The sequence below is a fragment of the Lathamus discolor genome, chromosome 5 (assembly GCF_037157495.1).
Source record: "Lathamus discolor isolate bLatDis1 chromosome 5, bLatDis1.hap1, whole genome shotgun sequence".
Taxonomy (NCBI): Eukaryota; Metazoa; Chordata; class Aves; order Psittaciformes; family Psittacidae; genus Lathamus; species Lathamus discolor.
In genome coordinates, this window is record NC_088888.1 from 78,050,350 (window position 1) to 78,078,096 (window position 27,747).

Genomic DNA, 27,747 nt, shown 5'->3' on the forward strand with positions numbered 1-27,747 from the left:
TAAACACAGAAAATTGTCAACTCGTGAAGCAGTTTGACTCCTGAAGAGAACATTTCTTTTTAAAAATGCAGCCTTTTGTAATAGTTTTGATCTTATGTTGAAGATTTTAAGTTGTCCTTCAGGCCTGGGTTCTGCATGCTATGGTGTTGAATTAATTGTGAGCTTTATGGGATTCTTTTCTTGAAAGATCATGCAGTTCCATTTTCTCCCTAGAAAAAATGTCATATGAGGCATCTGTGAACCCACAAGAGAAAATGAAAGCTTACAGTTAATAAAATGCATTTACCTGCATATAAACTGTGACTGGCTGGATTGAACTTCCCCGAGCACTGCTGTTATTATATACCATACATCTTCCACAGACATACAAGACTTAAGGTCAGTGGGGAACAAAATGTTTTGTATAAATGCTAGTATTGAAGACTCCTTCATCTTCTGAAGCTGTTGTGCCTGAAGAAGTGTCAAATAAGATGAGAAAATTTACTAAAAAGAACTATTGCTTGGCTTCACACTCAGCTGCTTCTCCCAGATCAACACCTGCAGCTGCAAAGGGTTTCTCTGAATAGATGTACAATGTTTGTGGTCCAGCCCACAGAGATTTTACAGCAGAGGGAAGCAGAGGAAGAAAGGGAGGAAGGAAATAAAAATGGAAAACCTTGAGTGTCCTCATGTGCTGAGAAGGCTGAAAGAAAAAATGTTCTCTCCACAGCACTTCAGGACTGTCATGTGCTGTGACGCGTTTCCCCTTCTGGCAGCTCCTACACAAGGTACTTTGAAACAAGCACTTGGCTTATGGCTTTACCTCTCTTTTGTAGCTCAGGCCATATGAAGAACTTGTGGAATCATAGAATCAACTAGGTTGGAAAAGACCTTTAAGATCATCAAGTCCAACCATTACCCCAGAGACAATGCTGAAAGTCCTCAGCTGAAGAACACTGTCAAGACTTAATAGTATCAGATAAGAGTTGTGGGTGTCCTGGTAATGGGCTTGCATTGGCTCTAATGATGTATTTGGGATGTGGCAGTCAATTTTGTTATATTTGTCCCTTTGGAGCCAAACAAAACTTTTTCTGTAGTATTCTATGTCTCATAAGAGAGGGAGATATCAGTTTCTGGAAGAAGGGAAAAGACAAAGCAAAGTGGTGGTAGTTGAAAATACTGTTATAGCATAAATATAATAAGCTTCTTGGGTAGCCATTTTGTATTAAAAAATAAGCCAAGCCCAAATGATAGTGTTCATAGCCTCGTGGAACAATTTGGGGTGGAAGGGACCTTAAAGATCATATAGTTCCAATCCCCCTGTGCCATGGGCAGTGACACTTCCACTAGACAAGGTTGCTCAAAGCCCTGTCCAATCCAGCCTTGAACACTTCCAGGCATGGGGCATGCATAGCTTCTCTGGGCAACCTGTTCCAGTGCCTCACCATAAAGAATTTCTTCCTAATATCTAATATAAATCTACCCTCCTTCAGTTTAAAGCCATTCCCCTTGTCTTGTCACTACATGCCCTTGTAAAAAGTCCCTCTCCAGATTTCTTGTAGGCCCCCTTTAGATACTGGAAACTGCTTTAAGGTGTCCCCCGAGCCTTCTCTTCTTCAGGCTGAGCAAACCCAACTCTTGCAGCCCCCTTTAGGTACTGGAAACTGCTTTAAGGTGTCCCCCGAGCCTTCTCTTCAGGCTGAGCAAACCCAACTCTCGCAGCCTGTCTTCATAGCAGAGGTGGTCTAGTGTTGACTTGTGCTTTAGCAATGACTACTAAAACTGATGCTTTCTGTGAAAGAAGACGAGCTTCTCCTGCTTTTCAGCTGAGGCTCATTTTAAATTGCTCAAGCTGCTCTTCAGGTATATTAAGGACAGCTGGTGACAGTGCTTGCTGTTACTAAAAGCAGGGTGTTCCAGTTCTCCTTTGTCTTAGAAATTAACTATCTGCTTATGTACATACATCCTTTTTAATTCCTCAAACCATCTTTAGACTTGATGCGCCTCAACATTTTTGCCCAAATAGATTCCCAGAAAATAATCTCTTGTTTACTAAGAACTGAAATATGTTAATGTCCTTCTACAATGACTTTTAAATTCTCACCATTTGCGTGTCTAATTCTCTACCTTTTTATCTTTCAATCAGTTTCAAATACCAGGATAAAAGTTTGACGTTTGACCCATAGTTAATTAGTTTCCTTAATAGCCATAAAAATAACTTAGTGAAAATAAAAATAATTTACAACTTACCAGCCTACTTTACCTATTAGTCTGCTGACAAGAATTCTAATATGTAGAGAGACAACTTTCTCATACAAAATCTCTTTGTCTCTATTACCTTCCCTCTAAAACACACAAATAGCAGGAGCCAGACCTTCAGCATCACTTAACTAATTAATTTGAAGCTGTGTTAATTTACATCAGTTGATGACTTGACCAGAAGTATACAAGTCTAAGAACCTCATCAAACAATCCCTTCTCTTGCAATTAGACCTTAATTGCATACATAGTTCCAGTAGGATTAGTAGTGAGTCAGGCAAGGTGAGCACTTAAACTTGTGTCCCAGTGATGCAGAGTGCATGCTGTCTTTTTGGGTAAGCTTGCTGACATTCACATTGGTGTCATATTGCTGTCTGGTGTTTTTCCTGTGAGCTGCCCAAGAAGCATGCAGGCATGCACTATTAGTGGTGAGAGACTCTGCTCGCTTTCAAGTTATCTTTTCTCTGTAATAATAGAGAAAATCTTCTGCAGGGCTTTAGCTCAAGCCAAACCTGTAAGCAACATGTTGGTTTTTGGGTTGTAAGAGTGATATATGTGAATATATGTGTGTCTGTACATGAGGGCTTTTTTCACTGCTAATGTCAGATACTTGGGTGTGAGTACAACAGTAGTTTTGAGTTGTTAACACCTGGGTGGTGGCCCAGGTAGTTATGCAGCTTGATGATTGTGTGCCTGAGGCAGGGAGCCTAGGAGCAGTCAGGCAGCTCCAAATCAACTCATTCCAACATGGACTTCTTGTGTGGTGACCCTAATTAAAAATGCTTTATATTGTACAACAGTATATAAAATAAAATATCAATGTAAGCCTGTTTAGAGTCAGAAGCTTCTCAACAGATACTCGTAGATATGTCTGAGAAGCTCACCGTCGTATTTTTTTAAAAGGCCTGGGTAAGACTGCCATTATGTCTAGATATAATGCTACTAGAAAATATTTACTTTGAAGTAACAAGAAGCAAATACTGATGACAAATATTTGGGGATGCTGAATTGCAAATAGAAATATGTGTCAGCTTCATCATTAAAGCAATATCCAATGTTGATACCTTGTGAAAGGTAGTATTGGAGAAGATAATGTTGTGTTTCCTTTCTGCAGGTGAGCACTGAAATGGTGGTGTTAATTTCAGCCAGGGTATTTTGTGTGGTTGTAGAAGGATGGTTTAGTGCTTTCATTCCTTTCTACTGGTTTGTTGTACAAATGGCAGCCTAAATACTTTCATAACTACAGATAAGCAGAGGACATATTCCCTGGGCTCTTTCAGACAGGAAAAATCACAGCGTATGGCAGTATAAATATTGTGTTGAACATTTGCTGTGTCTTCAGAGACCTCTGATAAACTCAAGATCAGAAACATAAGCCTTCCTTATTTAAGACTGTGCCTAAATAATAGAGCCTGGCCTTCTAATTTAAATACAGTTTATTTTGGAGGGGTGCGACTAATTTATAGAAGAGTAAAAGCGCTAGCTATCTTGAATTTATTCTTTGTGATGTTATCTTTCATCATTGAGGTTGTTAGATCTTCTGAGATGGAGTATTTCCTACACTTGTGTGTAGGATGCTGCAAAACATGAGACAGTATAACTGATCGTGTGTGGACAAATGAGCTGCCTGTTTTCATTGCTAATTATTAAAAAATCTATTTAAGCATGAGACACAGAAATAGGCGGCTTGGTCAAGTTCACATGTACTGGAAAAGTTCATATGAATATGAGTATTTTTCTAAAGGTAAGGAATGTCCAAAAATGGGGACATGTGAGCTAAAGTAACTGATTTTAAATGAAGATACACTGATATCTCAGCCTCAGCAGAAGGGATTTACAGCAAGCACAGTGAAAGTGGGGAATTAATCTTAAAATGAATTATATCTGTTGACATTAATTGAGGTAGTTGTCCTAATGTAAAATCTTCCTTTAATAGGAGGTGTGTCTGAAACACTCTCTCAATATGAAGTGACACCAGAAGAGGGTTTAGAGAAGTCAGTGGAAAGAGAAGAATCAAACTGATGACATCAGGCAACAAGATCCAAGTACGTACCACTGAATTCAGGGCTGAGTTAGCTCAACAATTAATTGTAGCTTTCAACCTATTGTTTAAAATGTATGTGTTTCTTTTTTGGTTTTTTTTAATTTTTTTTTTAATTTTATTTTTGGTGGTTGGGAAGTGGCAAATGAAACACCAGTCTTTTTTTCAAAGGGCTGCAGGGAAGCTATGGAATAGTGCCTCTGACTTTTGTGCTGGACAGTTCAGTAGAAGCTGTAACAAATGATAAAAAAGACTAAGCAGGTGAAATACAACACAAGGGAGAAGAGTCAAGGCAGATTTCGTAGGCTGAAGTCACAAATCTCTTCTAGCTCTTTGAAGCATATGTGAATAATAGTGATGCAATTAATAAATTTCCAGAAAGCTTTCAACAATAGTTTTTACAAAAGGCTCTTGATGAGATTAAGATGTCACAGATTTGTAATTGGTTAAACGAAAGAAGCCACAGGGTAGGAGTAAATTATGTCTGTCTCATGATAGAGAGGAGTGTCCACAGATCCAGATTCTGTGCTATTTAGTGTATTCATAAATGATCTGAGGAGGGGGGTGAGTGATGTGACAACTGCTGCTTGATGAGACAAAACATTTCAGAACAGCTAAAACTCAGACCAACTGCAAAGGGCATTAGAAGGATTACTTGATATTAATTGACTGTAAAATAAAAAATGGCAAATGAAGTCTGGGGCCCATATACTTTATGTAATGCACCTGAGAAAAACAACACCAAATATATGTACAAACTGCTAATTTTCCTATTAGCTATAACAAATTGAAATTATTATACAGAATTTTCTGAAAAGGAAAAGAAGAATTGTTATAATGAACAATGAAAACTGAAAAGTGAATGTAATGTTAGAAGTTGTAAGGAAAGGAATGAGGATAAAAATATCATTTTGTCATGGTTACTTATGTGGGGTGTTGAATGGGGAGCTCATTTCTGATCCCTTAATCTCAAAAAGGTATACTGGAGTTAGAAAAGATGCAGAGAAGGACAATAACGTTAACCAGAAATCTGAAATGGCTTCTGCACAGGGAGAGATTAAATGAGTTATGGCTTTTAGCCTGGAAAAGAGACTACTGAGATGTTTGTGGTGCAGTTCATTTGGGGATGACTATTCTCTGTCTCACAGCCTGTGCAGTGTGGGCAGCGTAATTGTGCTATTAGACATCTGGCTTAAAGTCAAGAGAAAGTACTTTTTCACACAGCCTGTGATGCAGCTCAGGAACTCATTGCCATATGATGTATCAGATGTAAAAGTAGAAATACATTGAGCAAACTGGATGGATTTGGAGCAGAAAGGCCATAACCGTCCCCTGGCACAGGGCAGCTTCAAACACCTGCTTGCTGGGAAGATGAGCTGTGGTCAACAGGGCTCTCTGTGCTGTGTTTCCTGGCAGTAGCATCTGCTGATAGCCTCAGCCAGAGACTGGCTACAGGAACAAATGGACCTTTAGTTTGACCGAAGCGTCTTAAAATATTTGTGTATATCCATTCTGTTGGTTATATGGAATTAACCCTGTTCTTTGCCACTGACTGGGTGACCAAAGGCTGGCCTGTGCCAGAGGACTCGGGTGTTTTCTGTGACTCAGATCTTTTGCCAGTGGGAAGCTGTGGCTCTGTCAAGCTGTATGGCTAGCCCTGCTTTCAGGCTTCACTAGTGCTTCTGTCACTTAGACTTTCTTTTGCCTCCCAAGCCTTGATTTTCCTAACGGTTGGGTTTTAACTCCTGTTCTTTGTAAGTAGAAGTTGGTGCTTGGAGGAAGCACGTAAGCACAATTCCACCACCTCTGTATGTTAGCCTTATAGCAGGAAGTCTTCTTGTGTTACTACCCAGCATGCAGTAAGCAGCACAAGCTCTGCAGTAGGATCTTTCTCTGACTGCTTGGCGTGGTAGAAGGAAAGGTGTCCACTAATAAAGCAGGCAATTCATTATGGTATGAACCAGACTGAATATAACTCCTTCGTAAATAACTTCTGGCTATGTTTGCTGTCAGATGGGTGGAAGCTCCTTATTTGTATGCATTAATGACACATGCTTATCAAAGAATGATAATGCAGTGGACAAACAAATGGCATTTGCAGTATTAATATGTAAATTACATGCTAAGAAGAAATGATCAAGAACTCCTGAAATACAGCAGTGAGCACTAATTTCATCCCTTGCCCATCAATATGCCCTATGTAGATAGCTCTCCTAAAAGAACATTTGTTCAAACAGCCTTTGGGTGCTCTCATTGCCTAGAAATGTTTGTATATTATTCCTAGCTTGGGAAAAGTGGGTAGAATACTAAGGCAGATTTCCTTGTGAGAAGGTATGCAAATAATTACCTTTTGCAAACACATCCAGCCCTATCTTGGAAACTTAATGGGGGCTGTGTTTTGTTCCTGGTATTTTTTCCTGGAAATGTGTTCCAAACTTTGGTCTCCAGATAGCTGGAAATATTTCTTACTGACTGTTTTCTTCATATCCAACACTGTTTGTGAGCTTGGAAAGTTCTTTTGGGCTTTCGCCCTGAAGTGTTTGTAGCACAATTTTGCCCTGTCTCAAGATGTGGCATCATTACATATTTTGTAATAGTGTCGCCTTAGAAGATGCATCTCCATTTCTTCAGTCCTCTAACCAGTATCCCCTGAACATGTGCCAGTCTGAGTTTCTCTTTCTTTAACATATCTCTTAGGAGATGTAAGTGCTGTGTGAGCTGAGGCCTTCCTTATCAGAGCCAACAATGCTACTCCTCTGCTTTCTGTAGGTAAGAGTAAGATGACAGTGGAGAGTGGGGAGATTATGGAGACTTGTACAATATATCTTGCCCAATGAAGCATCTCCAAGTGAAAAGATCCTGGTGGAATAGAAAAAAAATGTTCAAAATAAGCTACATGAAGAATAGCTGGAGTGGTGCCCGATGAATGCCAGGGACTTGGGTAGAGCCCTTGCACCTGACAAAAGGTTGCAAGCCCAGCCTCTGGCCACCCAGCATAGTGCTTTTCTGGGTGACTCATGGCTGGGAGTGTGCAATATTTAGGATTCCTTTTCCTTACTGGAGCTATGCAGAAGGATTATAATGAGGAAGAATCCCATTCACATAGTCTTTTAGCAGCTGCTTTCTGCTGACTAAAGGAGTGACCTGCAAATTATTTCCTAACTTCAGTTTTCCTTTGCTTATTTATTTGAATTTTCTAAGAAGAACTGATACTGGAGAAGGTAGTGTCTGGTGGTTAAGACTCAGTCCTACCCAGAGAGGGAAATTTGTATTGAAATCCCTTTGAAATAGGCTTGATTGAAGTTTTTAGAATCATAGAACAGTTAGGGTTGGAAAGGACCTCAAGATCATCTAGTTCCAACCCCCCTGCCATGGACAGGGACACCTCACACTAAACCATCTCACCCAAGGCTTTGTCCAGCCTGGCCTTAACCACTGCCAGAGATGTAGCATTCAAAACCTCCCTGGGCAACCTATTCCAGTGCCTCACCACCCTAATAGGAAAGAACTTCCTCCTTATATCCAGTCTAAACTTCCCTGTATACTCTGCTGTATCTAGCATTGGAAGAAGTATAAGTTTTAGAGAGAGGATTCCTACATGCAGGTAGGAATAGCAGTTAACCCCTGGCAATGGCAAGAAACAATTCTGACATGCAAGACTCCTTAAATGCTATGACAGCCTTCACTTTCTGAAAATGTGAGGTACTATTTGTTCTCACTTGCAGCAGGCACGGTGGTGCTGTGTAGTAATAGCTGTTCAGAGGAGTAATTGGATATACGTGGTTTAAGATAGTTTCACTTTTAAAACTGTCTAAAACTTAGTCAACAAACTCATTTCTGCTTAATGCTCTTATGTTTGCTCTCTTAAGTTTTAAAAGAAGGCCTTTAGACTGAGGCACAAATAATTTCCTTTGAAGTCCCACTTCTGAGTGGGATTCAGTTCTAGTGGGATGCTGAAGAGGGCTGGGGAGGGTGTTTTATTCACTGAGAAGCTAAAGGGAGACTTGAGGTGATCTCTCTGCTTCTGATGAAATTCATTGCTTTATCTGTAAGCTCTTAAATCATTCCTGGCAGAGGTGACATTATAAAAATAATTCTGAAGAAAAAAGTTCTTGCCCTTGGAGTACACTGCATTGCACCAAATAGCAGGCATTTATTATGGTGTTTTTTCTTAGGGAGGCTACATGAAAACTTTAGTTTTCTTCATAGCTTTGAGAACTGCATGGAAACTTTAGTATACTTTAGGTTTCTTTATCAGCTTTTGCAAGTGGCTAGGTCTCTTTTTTTCTCTTTGAATACCTTGTGAAATAAGCTACACAAAGGATAGCCAGCGTGGTGACTGGTGAACCCTGGGGACTTGCTTGTGGCACTTTGGGTTTATCCCTCTTCAAGTTTAAGGAAGTTTGGTGAACGCAGCCCTGGCTTGCCATTCACCACCCCTGTGGCAATATGTGCTCAGGGAGCACTGCACAGCTCTTCCCATGTACTTGGTTGCAGCAGAGTGGGGCACAGACTTAATTGTACATGAGTGTTTAAATGGGGATAAAATAAATCCTTTTTCTATGGCTTACTCCTTTGGCAGGCAGATGAACTCTGGGGACATAGACTTTACTGCAAGATAATACAGAGGGAATTTTGTGGGAGTCTGTGTGATTCCCTAAAACCCCCAGATTCCCAAATGAAAGCCTGATACCCTCAAATTCCCCTCTAGAGAAGGAGAATCTATGGGGCTGGCTTGCTTTCTAAGTGACCAGGAGATGGTTCTTTCCCCTTCTGATGGTGTAAAGAGGTAGAAGCTGGAACAGCCTCTAAGAATAGATGAATCTGTTCTTAGGATAGTTTACTGGGGCATTTTTATGACAGTAAAGGCAATACTTCAGCTGTGCTGAAGCTGAGTTATGGACAAAGAATATATGGAAAGCCTGCTACTTACACGGGCATCTGTCCCTTTCTGTAGATTGTTAAAAAAGCCTCCCAAACTCAAGGAGTTAACAAATAGAGGATGAAGGTCCTTTATGAAGCAAATAAGGGTGAATCTATTCAGCTATATTCAGTGGGACCTAATTCAATCTGAATCAAGTTACAAATCTAGACGCACATATAATGTAATTTTGAAGTAATTTCTGTTGTTCATAGTGATTTTTCAGGACATATTTTGGAATATCACTTGGTTCATGTCATTCTGGAGGCATGTCAAGTCTGGTTTAAGAAGCTTGTATAAATTCTGGTTAGGAGCTTTTCTACTATATTGGTCCAAGGTGCCAGCTCAGGTTTTAGCCAGGAGATTTGGTGGCGAACACGCTGCGTGGTCCAAGAAGCAAACAGACAACCAGAAAAAAAGCAGATGGAAAGAGGTGAGCTTTGACCTTTCTCTACACAGCTTTTGCAGGCTTCTTCCCAGACTTTAACTCCCTAACACCTGATGTCTGTAGCTTTTATGTACTTTGAAATATCAACTTTGTGCAACTGTTCCAGTTTTTATTTATCTTTGAGTATATTGCAATGATTCCTGCCATGTACTTTTGGTACTGTTTCCCAGAATTCCACAAATGGCTTGAAACAGGAGCTAAGAATGAGTGTCTTAGCCACAGCAGCTACTATTGTCCTCTGAGCAGCAGCTTAATCTATGTGACAGTTGAGGGCTTCTAATAAAAAAGCCATTTTACTGTGTACACCTGATTTGTTAGCCTGATTTACAGAAGGCAATGAGTAATCCTCACCTTCAGATCAGTTCTGAGACATAGTAAGATGTCTGGAGGCTTTCTAGCAGCAAAGGTTTCAGTATAATATACTAATTTATAGTATAGCATTCTGTTTAGCACAGCTCAGCTTGACGCATTGTAACCTGTATATTCTCTCATATGGACTGTGATAACAGTGAATTTTGAGGATGCTCTTTGTTACCGGATAAAGGGAATGCTATTTGGGAATCTGAAGGTCAGCACAGAACAGAGGTATTTTCTCTAGGAGACAACTTCATGCTGTTTGGAGAGTGTGAAGCTCACTCGTGGGTTTTTTTTCCAGGCATTAGGGAATTCAGCTTTGTTGAGGATACTTCCATATAGTATCAAACCACTGCATCACTTTTGCTTCCCTCTGGTTGCTGGTATGTGGCTGAGAGTCCTATGGGTGGGCAAAGTCCGTGAGTGCCAGGGTGTCTTTGGAAGTGTTGAACAGGAAGGCTGCTCTAACATGTGTGGGGTTGTGAGCAGGCAGTTCCAAAGGCTTTCTAAATCTCTGTTGTAACCCCCAGACCATACTTTTTTCAGTTCCATGCTGCTGCTTTTATTAAATAATGTGCCATGAATGTAACATTCATCTCTATGTGAAACCTTTAATGGGCATTCAGGTAGGGAGGAAAAGCTGTACTGTGTTCAAAGCTGGAGACTGTCAAGGAGCCGCCCCGCAGTCTTAATGGCCATGCTGCTGTCCTTTATGTTCATGGCCAAAGCATGCATCTCAATGGATGTTACTCAGCACTGGAGAAAATTCACCAACGACCCCTTAAAGAAGCACTGTATTTGGGCATCCAAATGGAGAAGTTTGTAGTCTTGACTGAAATAGGCTCTATGTAGGGAGCAGCCTGTGGAACAGTGTATTGCACTCATGAATGAACCTTGAGCTTGCTGTGTGATCAATAAAGCTGATCTCGTACACCAGTGGCTTTACTGGAGTCACCTGTATAGGCATGACCAGAATTCATCCATAATATGTATCTGCTCATGCAAACTTGCCAGGTTACAGAATGATTTATGTGGCAAACATGATAATGAGGTGGCATCCCATTATTGCTTGGGTTTAATTTTCCCACTAGTGTTACTGTTGAAGTACTCAAGCCAGATATCAAACTGAGATCCTGGTCTGTGTTCCAGCACAGTGGCCTGGATGAAGTCATGGTGGCAAAGCTCTAACTGATTTCAAAGAGGGCTGTCTGTCATCCAGAGCAATCACAGAATCACAGAATCCCAAGGGTTGGAAGGGACCTAAAAAGATCATCTAGTCCAACCCCCCTGCAAGAGCAGGGTAACCTACAGTACATCACACAGGAACTTGTCCAGGCGGGCCTTGAATATCTCCAGTGTAGGAGACTCCACAACCCCCCTGGGCAACCTGTTCCAGTGCTCTGTCACTCTTACAGTAAAGAAGTTCTTCCTGATGTTAACGTGGAAATAAAACCCCCCTGTCCCTAGCACTAAAACCATTTTCGATTTAGCTTGTCATGCTTTACCTACCACTTTATTGGTAAACATCTTTCATATTGTAAGCAATTCTGCAATGTATATAGAGGTAGTAAAACAAGCAGTGATTCTGTAACTCTTAAAATTCACTTAGAATGATGACACATTTCGTTTTACCTTGTCTGACTTCCAAGAAAAAAAGGTATTGCAAGTTTTGTGTTTGAACATTTTCCTTAAAGAGAGCTCTGACAGATGTAGTATCTTATTTGATCTGGCTAAGTGTATTTCATTTCTCAAGTAATGTAATTACATGTGTTTAATAGAAGTAATTCTTATCCCTTACAACCAAAATGTTCTTTCCATCAGATAGATAAAAAAAAAATGACTTAAAAGAATTTCGGTGTTTGCTTTCAATTTTTAACATTTTCAAATGTAAATAAAGTGTCACTCATTTTGTGTTTGGAAGCTCAGCTGTAGGAAGCTTCAGGTAATTTTTCTGAGAATGGAGAAGGTATGCGTGGAGGTATGTGTATATACGTATATTAATATATATGTATGCACACTTGCCTGTGAGCATTTAGACATGCATATAGGTATGTATTCATAGACACCCCCATAGACAGCAGTGCAGAACTTCGGTTGCGGGATTAGTGCCATCTGACTAGCACCTCGTGCTGCCCCAGTGCCAGAGGAGGACAGGGTCTTGTAAAAAATATAGCAAATAGGTTTAAAGAGGAAGGAGGGAGTAAGAAAGGAAGGAAGGTGAAGATGATATCACAAGATGATATAAATTATCTGTGGGCCCAGCATGGTGTTTCTGAATCATTAGAAAACACCTTTAATAAGGAATGTGGGTTGTCCCCGACTGCTGTTAACATGTAAGGATCATTATTTGGCTGATGGATATCGCAGCAGAAGCAGGTCTTGAGAGATTTGAAAGAGAAGATTCCCATCAGATCTTTTTCAAAGGGTACATTTTCTCCTTTAAATCAGTTGGAGTTCCCTAAGCTGAATCATTAATAGCAACCTTTTCTGATGAAGTTCAGAGCCCCACAGCACTGGGAGCAGGATGAAAGCAAAGCTTGAGAGACTTGCCATACACTCAACCGCACAAGGGCTCGTTCTTCCAGAAGTTGCCTCATGTTTTCTGGAGGACTGTTGTGTGTAAATGAGACATAGCTGTGCAATATAAATTCCCTGCTCAGCATGTCCTGGGAATGTTTTTGAGGATTACGTGGGGCAGGCTGTGGTCAGGAGAATGACCTGAGGAGGTCTGTGCTGCCAGTCCTGGCAAGCAGAGAACTGAGGGAGGTACAAATCTTGTGAATCGAACAAGCTTCAATCAAGTACTTTACAGGGGGTAAAACTGCATTGCTAAACCCGATAGCTCTGTTAAAAACTTTCCTAGTGCACACATGCTGCACAGAACCAAATGACACTTCTTACTGGATAATATCTCAAGAAGAAAAGTTCATTTAGTTCAGTATTCAAATTGCTGTTTAAGCCTTGAATTTAAGGTCAAGATGGTAAATTTCAGTTAGATATGGATGGAACAGGTAGGAGTGGATTTGTTTATTTGTTTGTTTAAATAGGATTTGTGTTTTTTGTCTCATTTACAAGATCTCATCTGTACAGATTTAGGGATTAGAGTCTCAGAAGTAGATATCTCTAGCTTCTGCTGAGTCTGGTTCAAGGCAGGTACCTACATTGAGGTACATTGAGGACACGGGTATAAATACCCCATTCATTCCTCTCTAGAGAAAGCCAGGATCCACTTGGGCTTGTGTCTACCCTTTTATACCTTCACCTATGTCTGATTCAGGCTGCTGAAGGAAGCATTTATGGACATCTTTTTTATCACTGCAGCAATCGCACAGTGAAAGTGGGGCTTTTTCTTTCACTCTCCCCCCATGAAGGCTGAATTCAACATTTCTGTCTGAGTGGAAATGGGACTTCTGTGTTTGGACATGGTTTACCATGACTCACTGCAGAAGAGAATTACTCATCTGCTGCAAAGTATCAATGAGGCCATTCTAGATTCAACCTGACAAAAACTGAATGTGATACAGAATTGGTCACTAGTTTGGCTGATGTCTAACTGATTTAGATGTTATTCCAACAACCAGCTTGATGAGATTGAGCTTCGAGAGATAATAAGATTATTAAAAAGATATTGAAATGTCATATTTATATCCTGTATGGAAAGTCCATTATCAAAAATGAATGTTCAGTTCATAAAAACTGTTACTTTCTTTACTCTTAATAGTTTGTTGGTAAATGAAAGCAGGCAGCTCTCTGTCTTCTCTTGTATGGAGTAGCTCAAAGAAAGAAAGATATTACTTAAATGGCAAATGCCATTGCCTCTTTTGGTTTTTTTTTAGCTTAGTGACCTTCAGAAGTTTTCTGAGAATCACTCAGATGAAAACTGTACCAAAAGATGAGTCACAGAAGAGCTTGGGGATAAGCAGCACCTGTTGTGCCTGCAACTCCTTTCTTTGCTGTCAGTAAATGTGATTCAGACCATTTCTGGGGTGGCTGTGGCAGTTTTGCTTTCAGGCTATTGGAAAGCAGACTCCTGCTGTTGTTTCCAAGGAACTGGTTTTCTCATGGTAGTGGGTTTTATTTTCATTAGGTGTAGGGTTTTAATTCTTTTCCAGCTCTCAGCTGTGGAGTAAGATGTTCCTTGCTGTTTTGTGGCCTACCCTCTCAGTATCCTCCTATGGCACACTGTGACGTGGCAACTAAGCAACTCTCCTGCTCTGCCTCTGCAGGCATGCTATTTCTGCTCTGTAATTTTTAGGAAAGTGGATGATTTTCCTCCTTCACTTCTTTCTCTGACATGTAAGTAATTCCCTATCCCACCAAATAAATCAAAAGCAGCATGAGTTGGAAGATGTCAGGTGCCAACAACAAGAAAAACAAATAAATAACCCCTAAACCCCCTCCCAAATCTCACTGATTTTGAGCTTAGTCCTGTCTTTGAGTAATTTTCTAACTCACACTGGGTTCCATATAGTGACATCTGTGAACTGTGTCTTCTGAATGTAATGCAGGTTTGCAACCTTTTTGTAGCACTGAAGTTAAATCAGAAGAAAAGCGAGGTGAACCAGAGGCTGTGACAATGATGGCTTGACAGGGTCCTGAGCACCTTTATTCTCATCAGCCAGCTTACCTTCCCCATTGCCCTCTCCCTTTCCTACTGCAACCTACTGCTAATTTACTTCCCTTTTTCCATATCTAATCTCTCTCTCTTTCTGTCTCTGAGTCCTTTCTTATTTCACGTGCAGTCCCACTTAGTTGTCTGTCTTCCCTCACCCCACCCTCCTCCATTTATTCCTGCAAATAACAGGTTTGCCCAACTTTTGATTCGAGGACAGGTTTTTATTTTAGCCTGTTTTGTTCTGAGCAAACACGAATTATAAAAACACACTGCACTTGTCTGTCTGATCAGTGGTTCACAGTCCTGACAACACTGGCCCTAAACTTTAGGATGTAGGAGGTAATTTCATCTAAGCTTGTCAGAAAGGTAAAGATACAAGAAAAATAATAAACCTCTACAGGCTTTGTGAAAATAGTTGGTCATGTAGAGGAGGAAGAAGATTCATGCCCCATCAGGGGAGAAGCTGATGTGGAGTCATGTTGCTTAGACATCAGAGAGTCAGAGGAGAGCACAGTCTTGACATACAGATCAGCAGGAAACCAGGTTTCATCATCTCTGCTGCTCGTACAGCGAGGTATGTAATTTCTCTCTCTCTCCAGAAACATTTAACTGTTCTTCTAACTGTTCTTCTTTACTCCCATTGTGTCATTGTTGTGTTTGAACCCTTTATTTATTTATTTGCTGTATTGCACTGTCAGTTATGATTTATTTAGGTTTTGTTGATGCTGCTTATTGCATTGAAGACTTCTGAATATGACCTGTATGATGTGGAGTCTGTCACCTGAGTTTTCTTCGCTGCCTATTTTTATGTCCATATGTCAGAAGCAAAATAACGGCTGTGGTCCTAAGTGGGAAAATAACTACTAATGGATTAGGTTGTATCAAATGAATTGTGTAACGAGGCTGCGGTTCCCAGCACTAACCACCGTAAACTGGAAATTTATTGGTGGTAGAACCGAAAGTCACAACCCAGAGAGGAAGGTAATGGTTAGATAGACTCAGATTTGCTATGGAATAATAGTCCCGTTCTTTTTTATTTTTCTCTTCTATCAGCTAAGAAATAAACCTCTAGCATCACATCTTTTTCAAGACATCATTCAAAGATAAAAAGAGGTGATTTTGTTTGCATAACATCTATTTCCAAAGAGAGCTATATCAAAAGAGATTAAGTAGATACCTTCTTTCTGAAAAACTCAGATTAAAATCTACTGGCTGCCAGTGTCCTTCCAGATGACAGAATGTGTTAAAGAGTACAACTTGGTTGATTCTTTTATAAGTAAGTGAAGGAGGCTGTGAATTTATGTGCTTTGTTTAATAAGGTCCCTAGCTTGTGGTTTTGGAAAATGGTGGCAGTAAAGCTGTACTGTTTCAGAGTTATGGGGACATATTTCTCTGGTTCTCACTGGACAAACTTTCAGTCTGCATAATCTCAGATTTATTAGGATCAATAACATTTAATATCTAAAATTTTCATAAAGTTTTGTGGCTTTAAAGTGCTACAGTAATCACTTTCTTCTGCCTCAATGTATTCATGGTAGGTTTGCAATACATTGCTCATGGAAATGATTCAGCAAGAGGAGCATGATGACTCTTGTTGCAAAGCAACTTACTAATGAGCTGAGTTTATCTTTTACTCAGAATTTGACTTCTCTCATGTAGTATTTTTGTAGCCAAGCTTTTAAGCAAACTCAGAGATCAAAATATAGATAGGAAACAGGCAGTATGTTAGTGGAAGAAAAGGTAAATAATATGGTCAAAGTTGATAAGAAAAAAATTTTCAAATTTCAAATTCAAATTTCAAAAATTTTCCTTTTGGTTACAATGCAAAATTAAAATCTCAAAAGTCTTGGTGGTTTTGCTTAAATTTAAAACCAAAATACTTTGAATACACAAATTGTAACTTTTTTCCTCAAATGAAACCATACAAGAATTTGAAAACTTGAATTTACCTTTCTGAAGAATTCTGTCAGGGCTGTCTTTTCTACAAAAATTTTTTGCAAGTCAAGATTTGCCACTAGGAAGATGGGAACCACTAATTGAAAAATGTCTCACCTGCTCTACAGAGATGTCTGAGATGGGTTTGATTGCAATGAGGAAGAGCATTCTCTGAAATGGGTGAGTTGTGCTCTCCGCTTCTTCTTTCATCTTGACCAGAATGGTTAGTGCATGCTCAGAGCTTCAAGCAGCTACTGCTGTCAGTTTTAAGAAAATACAACCAAATTACCTGCATAATTTATTGAGATGTTGTAAAAATTTCAATACAAAATTTTTGAAGAACACTTTGACTTATGGCCTCTTCATTATGAGCAAAGTTTAATGTGATATTAAATACATGTTAAACTATTTAGTGAGAAGGTAATCAAAAGGTATGAATTACTCGGAACTCTGCATGGTTGGTAAGGTTTCCTTTTTAGATAACCCTTAACAGTTTCACTGTCAACTGATAATTTCCAGCTCTGCTGTGATATATCCATTTATTTATTGGTTATTCCACATCATTATGAGCTGTCCCCCCACTACCCTTGTGCTACCCAAAGTTGGAACAAAAAGGCAGACAGTCTTTTTTGGTTTTGCTTAGAAATAAAAAATACCTGTAGAAGAGAACAGGACCGAGCAATATGTAATGGTCACCGTCAAAGTGGAAAAACTGATTGTGTCATTTTATCACTGTGTGCAGTCTGAAATCAGTCTAGCTCTGCAGTTAAAATAAATCCACCAATAAGATACCATTTTTTTGCCTTTAAAATATTCTGGCTTTTAGTAGCCTGGAGGAAATTCTTCCTCTCAACTTTAGCAATCAAATGAAGCTGATATAAAAGTTTACCTACTATTGTGCAGGCTTCCTACACCTATTGGTTATTCAGAAGGCTTGCCTCTACTCAGTGATTGTGGGGGTAGTATAAAAATGTATTTAAATCTGTATAACTACTATGTTGATATGAGTATTAATTGATACCACCTATAAATATATTAATGCATTAATGCCTTTCTATTGATGTAACTATGTCTGTCTGAGCCCGCTGCAGTAATTTAGTTAAATCAGTTTGTTACTGATTTAGTGTAAAGTAAATGCTAGATACAGAAAAGGGCAGGCAATTTCTATCACTGCTTGGAAAACTGTTGACTTTTCCAATCAACAGCAGATTTCTGTGAACAGAATGGGCATTCTTACAAAAAATGCAGTAAATGAAATGTCATTTTTATTGGTAACGATGCTATTTGCTCTAGAGAACTCTTTACTGTTACAGGATCTGGTTCTAGACTTGCTGGTCCTGTCTCCATTATTCTTAAATTACTCTGCAGCAAAGACATTAACTGAGTCCTATAAAGTTAATATTTAAGGATCTTGGGGATCATTCCTTAAAAATTTTGCATGAGCTTTTATTGGTAGCAGCACTCTTTGTCAAGATGTACTTGCAGTACAAGACAGGGATGATTTTCTCATTGGGAACAAGGAATTCTTGTATTCTTTTTTATTCTGCCCTTGATAAAACACAGTATTGTCTAGGGTTTGTGTAAACTACATTTTTACCCACAGGGAGTGAAAAAAAAGAAAAGTATGACACTAAGTGAGTTTTCTTGTTTCCTTTCAAGTTTCATCATCGTGACTGTGCCTGGGCATCTGGATGTGATTGTTCTCACTCCTGCCAGGGGACCCTCTCCCACATGCCATTCCTCCCTTCGCCCCCGCCTACTTCCTCTTTGCCTCCCTCCCAGAAGTCACTTTTATTGAGACATGGGAAAGCCATCAGCATGTCCTGCTGCTCTGAGGGCCATTTGCCAGCTGTCTTTGCTCTCAGAGGTGGGTGACATCTGCTTTCCTTCATAGGCTGGTCAGAAAGCAGCAGGCAGAACTGGTATCTCCCAGCCAGGGAGTCCCTTGCACCACCCATAAGGGCAGGAGCAAAGATGTTCCCATGCTGTGTAGGTAACACGCATGCATGGCTGTGGTGGAGGAAGGACTGGTGGGAGGTGGTGGACAATGGAGCAGCTTGAACAGAGCCGGGGGCCACCCACAACCAGCCTGCTCAGCTCAGATGGGGCGTTGAAAGGCTGTAAAATCTGGCAAAGAAGGGGAAAGGCATCCAGCTGGCGTGGCTGTTCTCTGCCTAGAAAAAAAGGCTGTAAATTGCAGTTGTGCTTTGAGAATGACTTATTGTTACCCTGTTTATCTGCCTGTTTAGAGGCATTTTGTTTTTCTGCTGTTAATAAAAATATTCCTTCTTAAGCCATTTGTTTGCTATTTGCCTATGAGGACAGTTTGCTTACTGAGTCATTTACACTGCTCATTGCTTCGGGATAATTTACCCTTAAATGTGAACTACCTATTACTGTTTCCACTCAGGTCCCCATAGGAGGGTTACAAAATGTCTCATACCAACCACAGCTTGACCTCCAGTGGTTATCCAGTACCTGTTTAAGAGGTGATGGCTGCAATCTGCCAAACTCTGCCAGATTCCAAGTGGCAACTGGAAGGAGAAAGACTCTTTATCCTACCAAACTGAGGATACCAGTCAGTGCTGGGGGAAGGTGTTTGAGAGGCAACCAGACCCAACACCTTGGAAGGTGAGCATCTTGTGCTTAGTCCTGCTTTACCTGCAGAAGGGATTTCAATTAAACAGTTGCAAAGAGTATGTTAATGCCCTTGCATAGTATGACAGAGATGTAAATATTTTTTTTAATTAAATAAATAGAAGGTTGTTGAATTTCTACCAGAGCTTCTAAACCTGCTTAGAACTTCAAAATCAGTTTTAGACTGAAGAAAATAAATTCGTCAATGAAAGAAAATATTCAAATCCTCCTCCACTCCCCTAAATAAAAGGAAAGAGGAAAGAAATGATATGTCATTTTACTATTAAAATTAAAAGGCTTTGATGGTGAGGAGAAAATGATGGGGGTGACAAATCTTTAAAGACAAAATGAAGTGCTATTTTAAAGATTCTTTTCTTCTTTTCAGATTGTGGTATTTTACAGAGCCTTACAGATGACGAAGCAGCTGATTCCCTTGTGCTTGCCTGAATGCTTTCTCGGCACACCACTGGGTTGTTTTTGCTTTCATGTCACATTGATCTTCTCTTGTTGCGCTGCCTCTAACATGCCGTTAGGCGCCTCTGGCTGCCAATAGTAAGGGAGAAGATCAGGTTCTTGTGGGTAAACTGCCATTAGGCTCTTCCTGACATGACTTATACTATTATGGTCCATGTCTACTCTTTGAGAGTTAGAATCACTTTGTTATTGTTTTTACTACTCGTACTGAAGGACTTTCTAGGGGCCCTTGTCCGGATCTGTCAAACAGGTGTTACACAGATGATATTAAAACACAGCATCTACATCCCAGAGCCTGCCTGTGAACAAGTGAGACAGAAAAAAGGCAATTATCATCCCCAGTTTTCAGCAGCTAGATAAAGCTCTCCAGGGCTGCACAGAAAAATTTGAGCAAGCTCTGAATAGAAGTAGTATGGGTGAAGGAGAACGATACTATATCTATCCTAAAATAACTACCTTCTCACAACCTCTAAGGTAGTGGCATGTTAAAGCAGTAATACAATCTACTTATAGTGGCTAACACCTGAAAATAGAGTTAATCAGTCATATTAGCCAGCCTGGCATCTCTCATTCATACCAAAGATGCTGGGCTATGTCCCCAGTCCTCCTTTGGATCTTCCCTTAAAATAGCTATCAGTGTCTGTAATTTCTTCCAGGACATGGCAATGATGAAGCCACTGGCATGTGGGTGCTTTTGTCTATTGTGCCAGTCAGTGCTGTCTGATGGGTTCTTACCTGCCTCTACTGGTCTCTTGCCGCTCCACTGAGGCTGTAGGTGGCTAGGGCAGTGTTTTCAATCTGTAGAGCACTTCACACAGGCAGGAACTTAGAAAATGTTGGATTTCTAGGTCCTAGGGTAATATATATATTAATAACAAATAAGAAGCAACAAGAAATCTTTTTCCAACTGCATCCCTATGCTTGCACACAAATACTCTCCCCTTGCCGCCTGCTTTCTGTCACGCTGAAACACACTCAACACAGCTTGCCATATGTGGGAGCAATTTGCAGGCACTGATATTAAGGATGCCTGTCTTTAATAATTGAAAAGAACTAGCATAATGCTTGACTCATTGAATTTCTGTGGGGAAACAGTAACCTCCAGTGGTCATTTAGAATCCAGTCATGTTCCAACGGACTTCAGCGAGAGTACTATTAAGTCTTTATTTTATACCTGGCTTTAAAATTTTCCTTGAAGCCCTAAATTATACATTCATAACCAATTTCTTGTACAACACAGCTAGCTGCTAGAACTGAGCTCCTTCAAAAGTTTATTTTGCACTTATTTACCTTTTCAAGGACCTTAAGGTCCAGGAATAAAAAAATCCCTATGAAAATGAAAAGTAATGTCAAATGTTAGTGAAAAGCACCGGTTGTTATACCTTATTTAAGGAAACAGTGCTATTTGTATAGTGTCTGAACTTAGCTTAGGAATGTCATCTAAGTGCTGAGTGAATAGATCTTTTATTCTTTTTCAAGTGAGGGGCATCCTCCAGTTAGAGGGAAGGCTAAGACTATTTTCTTACATATTTGAATTTGTTTTTTTAAGAGGTTAGAGTGTGCAGTTAGGAATGTATTTAGGAGTTGCTCTATTTTCACCAGTCAGCAGTCACAGGAAACAGGGACGAAAGGGACCTTAGGAAGAAACCTTCAAGGCAAGGCTAGCTCTAGCCAAATTGTTTCACCCCTCAGCTTCCTTCAGGCTGCAGTCCCACAAAACAGAGATAGAGAAGGCTGCCAAATTTTTATGTCTCTTTGTGGTTCATATTTACATTAAAGACCCTGACTGAATCTGGTGTGATACTGGAGCTGCTGTATATTGCTGATAATAGAAGGACTGCAGAAACCAGCGTGACTTTTTCCTTTCCTTCAGGGGAGTGACAATATTCTGCCTGAGAGCTCAGAGGCTAAATCTTCAGAGTGCTACCTGGGGTTGCAACACATTAATCTGAACAAGCACTGCGCAATTAACCTTTCTGTGGCTGGGTTTGTGAGGGGGCTGAGGGAATGCCACTGAATATGGCTTGAGTGATCACAAGTCCTCCCCCAAGGTTTTTAATTGTTTTGTCTGCTGAGTGAAGTAAATCATTATTTCCATTTGATTACCAAGTGCTGTGCGGGTGTTTTAGATTTATGCTCCTGGGTGGTTGCTGTCAACATAACTACTGCAGACTGTTCAGAGCTTTGGGTGAGCCCCATCTCAGAAACTGGGAATCAAGTATATTAAGCCCTCCTCTTCCCTGGGTATTTGTTTGAGAATGTGTCACTTACAATGTTTGGAAATAGGAGAAGTTATAGCTGTCTGTGAAGGAGTTTGATTTAGGGCTAAAGCAGCTGTGAGACGTCAAAAAGAGAAGAGGGAAAGCCTTGATGTGCCTTGGGGTCATAGTAGCATTGAGTGCTGCACAGGGGCATCCCACCCTCCTGTGAAGTAGCCAGCAGAGGTGGCTGTGCTGGCTCCTCAGATGCCTCATGCCTTGTTAGTCCTAAGGTAGTCCCATATACTTCCTTCTATATGCTACCTGTCCCAGCTCAGTGTGTCACTGGACTTGTGATAAGAGAACAAGTAATGTTCTTGGTGATCCTAATGGAGAGGTTTGGCTGGAGCTGCAAGCTCAGGAGGCTGGAAAGGCAAAGGAAGAGAAAGCAGAAAAAAAAGGTCTTGTCTGATGGTGGATAAGCAAGATGCCTTCTCTGTCTATGCCTAGCTCTGTCAGCTTATCACCACCTGCTGCTTGGACAGTCATCTGTTCCTGCTTTTTGCAGGGTGTCAAGCTTTTGCCCACAAGCACTATACATCTTGGCTGCAAATGGGAAACAATCTCTGAAAATCAGCCTGTCTGTATTGTAAGGTAGGTAATACCAGTCTTCTTCAAGACTGATCTAATGTACTTAAACAAACTGCTTACGTTTGTGTCTTAGGAAGATTCCCTGAGAATGTCCATGGAACCCAATAACAATTGTTCTGGTTACAAAGCTGTGTGTGCAAATCTCTTTGGACCGTCAGAGTCCTATAGGTTTATCACAGCACTCTCCCTCTCTCTGTCTTTGCTTAAATTATTGCCTATTATTCAAACTTTAGTTTCTGTATATTAATGGCCTATGTGGAATTGACAGAAATCAATACAGTATTATTGTGTACAAGGACATGCATAGCTATGACTTTCTCCATGGTTAGGAAAGATTTATGTCTTTTCAATCTCTGTTTCATCTTTCTGCTCTTTGCACAGTCCAATGGTGACAAATAATGTTAAAACAATGCACTGACTTCTGTGTTTCTGGTTAGTTAAATTATTAATAAACATTTGGTGCAAGACTGATTTCAGCTAATTTTAGCAGTCTGCAGTGCATACATTTAGATTTGATTTAGCTTTTTAGGGCTCTCTTTATTGGCAGTGTGGGGAAAAACAATCCTAAGGAGTCATGAATATCATGAGGTTTAGGTACGTTCCTTAAATGATAAGAATTATGCCCTAAAACACTAATCTTTCTCCAGCTAGCTCCAATGCGGTTATCTTAATTTGGAGAGATGAATTTTACCCTTTGTTCAGTTTGTGTAATCTCTGTAGGTACTATTATTACTTAGGGTCATATTTAGCCTGAGGCAGCTGAGGGCACTATTCTCCTGTGGCTTGCGGTGCTGCAGAGAGTGATCTCCCTTCATGAGCACCTGCTGACTGCTAAAATAGCCAATGTTTTTTATGAGTGTCATTGGTCGCTTGTTGTGAAGGCATCTAATTCTGCTCATGTTGTGTTAAATGTCTATCAGATTCAATCTCCCCATAAACGTGACAGAAGGATGCTTAATGTCGTGACTCTACTTTCGCTCATATGGGAAAAGGGTTCGAGAAGCTGGGACAGCTTCTGCTGAGCAGGAGCTGGAGCAGCACCTCAGGTACTGAATGGACTAGAGTTAGATAGGAGGGTGCCTTGTGATTATAAATGTGTCCCAGGTTAAGCAATAGTTGGGAGGGGATTTTTTTTCTCTAAGTTATGGTTTCATTGGAGGTCTATTAGTTCTGCCTCAGCCTCATGCCAGTGGCCCAAGTCCTTTACTGGATATAGCTGTTAATAATATTTGCAGCACAGGATTTATGGACACATTTATTCTGGAGGAATCTAATCCCTGCATTGCTTTCATAAATGTAGTTGTATCAGAAAAACAGTGCATGAATTATATGTCTCGGCAGGATTGATCGTGCCCTTAGGAGCTAACAGCAGTGCCCAGAGAACAATTACATTCTTTGGCTCCCAATAGTGAAACATTATTTAGAAACAGAAAGTCATTATGCAAAACTCTAAGAAATTATGCAATTACATTACATGTACTTTTGTCATAAGCCTTTGTTATTACACAAAATTTAAATGTCTTCTGAGAGGGAATTCTGTAGTACTGGTTTCCTGCTCTTGTGCTTCAAGGCACTTTGCCTTTCTGTTAAATGATGAAAGAGAACTGTTTAGGGTTGGAAATGTCATATATTCTGAAAATTAAAAACAATGGCTTATACAAAGAAATAGTGTTTGAAATAAAGCAGTTATATTCATTACCAGTTAATATTAAATAGCTTGTTAATTTGCCAATATTTGTTTCATTTTTTGACTTAGCAGGTTATTACAGCAAGATGTAACTCAAAGAAATGAACAGAGACATCCTACTTCTAAGGTTATTCATCCTGTACAGTCACTCTGATTTCTTAGTAATTGTTTGAGGATTTAAATTTAAGCCTTAAAATGATGTTCTTTCCTTTACATAACAGTTGGTCTTTGTTTTGCACAGTGGTGATGGGAAGAAAAATGAGCTGTGCTAATCTAGTTTGTGCAGCGTTCAGTAGTTCCAAGGCAATGCTCTGGTGAGTAGCTGAAACATGGGACTGGTCCAGTGCCACCCCCTGCATAAAGGCAGAACTGGGCAGCAGGTGGCTTCAGGAATGGCTGGGTTAGATCTGCTCTTTCATGATCTCTCCTGCTTTATCTATAGAATGTGAGACTCGGGGAAACATGCTGGTAGGAAATGCTAACACAGTATTTCCGAAAAACTTAGTAACACTCCTAAATCTTAAGGACTTTTACCTGAAGCTGGAACTGCAGCAAACATGAGTTAATGCCTGAGCAATCTGGCATCATCTGTGTGAGTCTCATTGCTTTTGCTAGCAGTTCTTGGTTAAACAAGCTTTTTCTTGAAGGGGACATGTTAGGCATATTTCATATCCATCCTTCTATACCTTAAGGGACTTTTATTTAACCAGGACTCTGCCACAGTGTGGAAAGTATTCTGGTTCTTAAGGAAGCCCCCAGGACTCCATAGGAAGTGTGGGGTTAATTGTATATAAACCAGTTGAAGAAACTTTGTCCCGTGGAACAGTTTTAAGTGCATCAGCAGTCTGTTATTTAAAGGCAATTGCTTTCCACACTCCTGTTTCTGTCTCAGTAATTGATTGTGTATGCTTCCACTAAATGTGTTGCATCAAGAACTCAGTAACATTAGTGGCTTGAACCAGGGTTAATTTTCCCTGTTTTTTTTCTTTTTTTTCCCCTGGTTTTGTGGTATTTTCTGATGGGCCGTGTTGCATGTTGCTTTTAAAAATCAGTTCTGTGGCAACCATGTTATGCTAACAGTGTGTGTGCATTTGCATGCTGGGAGGTGAGGCTCCATAGGAAAACCTGGGAGAAGCCTGACACTCCAAGGAGAGCTGACAAGACCTGGTTAATCATTTACATGTTTAAGATTTTGTATGTAAGTCTTGAGGCACAGAAGCACTAAAGTAGTTCCCCATTATAATTAATTACTCCAGGAGGCTGTTAAATGTCCATGGCACTGAAATAACATATAAACCAGTTAACCTTGCCCTATTTATGTCCTAAGGGCTGTTTTCCAAGGTTTTAGTCATTAAAGCTGCAGTGAGCTCTAAAAAAGTATTAAAATTTTAAATAGATGGAAGCCCCCATGGATTGGTCATGAAAGCAGCATGTTTGCGTTTTGATGGTATTTTTCCTTGATTTCAATATATTCTCATGAATAAAATGCTTTATTCCCTACTAGATTCTATTCAAGCTAACAAATTGTTGTTGAAAGCATTGAATTCAGACGCCTGTCATTAGCATCTCGCACGAGCTGCATTTTGGATGTGGCAGTCAAACTGAATTAAACTGTGCGGAGACACAATGTAATGGCTCAGTGACTGTGCTCTTCCTAGTCATCCCAGGTGGCGACTGCATAAAACTCCGTGCTACAGAGCTGCTGGGATGTGGCAATTGCACAATGCCCCCAACTCTCATGCAGTACTCTCCATCCAGTAGCTTTGGTTAAAATCCATTTTTCATTTAGGTTGTATAAGAAAGACAGTAGTAAAACTTGTCAGAAACTATGTATGCTAAAGAGACCATTAGGTTAGGTTTTGACCTTTTTCTTTGAAGGGGTATGAACATGTACCTAGTAATACAAGGAGCCAACTAAATGTCTTCTTTGATAAGCTTTGAAATCATGTGTGTCCCAACAGGACCTCATGGAGCCTTCCCTTTTGTTTTTAACACAACCCTTTCTGCGATCCTTAGGCATAGAGGTCAGAGATTAATATACACATGTTTCTCAGATGTTGGCTCTCTCTGCCCACATCTTTGCGCCCAAATTTCTGAGGTCCAGTACTGCTGGCGAATAACTGTGACACTTGGAGCTGCTCTGGACACTGGACATCCCTGAAATGCAGGAAGCTCTTTGAATCCCTCAGCTGCCAAGTGACGCCTGCTCTCCTCTGCACTTGCTAAGAAGTGTGAGATGGCTTTTGTTTTCTTTCATGTCATCTGATAAAATGTCTGTGTAGTTCCAGCTCCCCACTTATTTCTGGAAAGCTGCACTGCATTTCAAAATTGCTAGCTTTTTTATGAGGAACAATAGTTTTCAAATTAGGCAGTGATTTGTTTTTCAGTCAAAGCCTTTGTTCTTGGAAACAAGTCATTACAGGAGATGACTCCCTTATTTTAGAAAGAAAAAACCAGCCCTCAAGCGGTTATTAGTTTTAGTGGCTGCAGTGAAATACTCAGTCATGACTCAAATTTACTCCAAAGGCATATTAGAATGTAGGTAAAAATAATCCAGCATTTATTTTTACTTTTTTAAAGGCCAAATTCTAACACAACCTAAAAAGAAAAAAGAAAAATAAAGGTCTTTTTGCTGCCTTACAATCTTTGAACATTTGTAATTGGTAAAGCTGATGTTGATAGGCCAGTGCTAAACAGAGCCACACATTCCACATGGATTGTGGACCACAAGACCACATGGATTGTGGTCTTTGTTTTAACCTCCTCATTGGTATATCGTACTAGGGAAGCACACTGTGTCTGGTGTAACCCTGTGGTTTCATTTCACACTGCTGAAGCTCCAGATTAAAGAAAAAAAAGGGGAAAGACTGAAAAGATTCCTGAGGCACAGAACGGTGATAAGTGCTCTTGCAGAAAAGATTGAGAAAACCTGTATAGAAATTACATGGAAAATCTGAAGGAATCTCCATCATTAAACATTTGAAGAGCAAGTTTGAAAACCCCCTTTCAAGAAAGATTTTGGGACAATGGAGCGTTTTGGTAGGGGATGAACTAAATGACTTCTTAAAATCTTTTTAAGTTCTCTCTTTATTTTATGCTCTTGGATTTTGTGAATGGATCGTGAGTGACCTCCTGAATCCACTGGTGGTTTTTTTTTCCCTCTCAGATAATATTAATCACAGACAATAATAAAAATTAAATACATTTTGTCTATGTAATTACTTTTATCTACTAATTGTGTAAGTCATTAAAGAAGTAAAACTGGTTTTGATAATGAGCTGTTTTCCGTAAAACCATCTTGATGGACGTTGCTTCTGCTTCTGATCCCATCCCTGTATGATCCCATCTTTTTGCTGAGCATCACATTATTCTGGTTACCCTTTAGGGTAATTGTGTGCAATTAGCGATTTTCCAATGTTCTGGAAAGTCATCCAGCTATCCAAATTACAGTGAATTCATATCCACAGACTAGCTTCATGGCTGGTTCTCTAACATTTCTTTGGAGGCAACAGTCCTGGTCTAAGTAAACCTAATGAAATCTGTAGAAA

The 27,747-nt window shown here is 40.0% G+C and overlaps 1 long non-coding RNA gene across 1 annotated transcript; it reads left to right on the forward strand.

Annotated features, from left to right (window-relative positions):
• Nucleotides 1-2,527: 2,527 nt before the first annotated feature.
• Nucleotides 2,528-21,768, forward strand: LOC136015434 (uncharacterized). The gene is made up of 6 exons (XR_010613202.1): nucleotides 2,528-2,573; nucleotides 4,175-4,283; nucleotides 16,681-16,732; nucleotides 18,212-18,419; nucleotides 18,963-19,183; nucleotides 19,575-21,768. It is a non-coding gene; the product is annotated as an uncharacterized LOC136015434 (long non-coding RNA).
• Nucleotides 21,769-27,747: the final 5,979 nt, after the last annotated feature.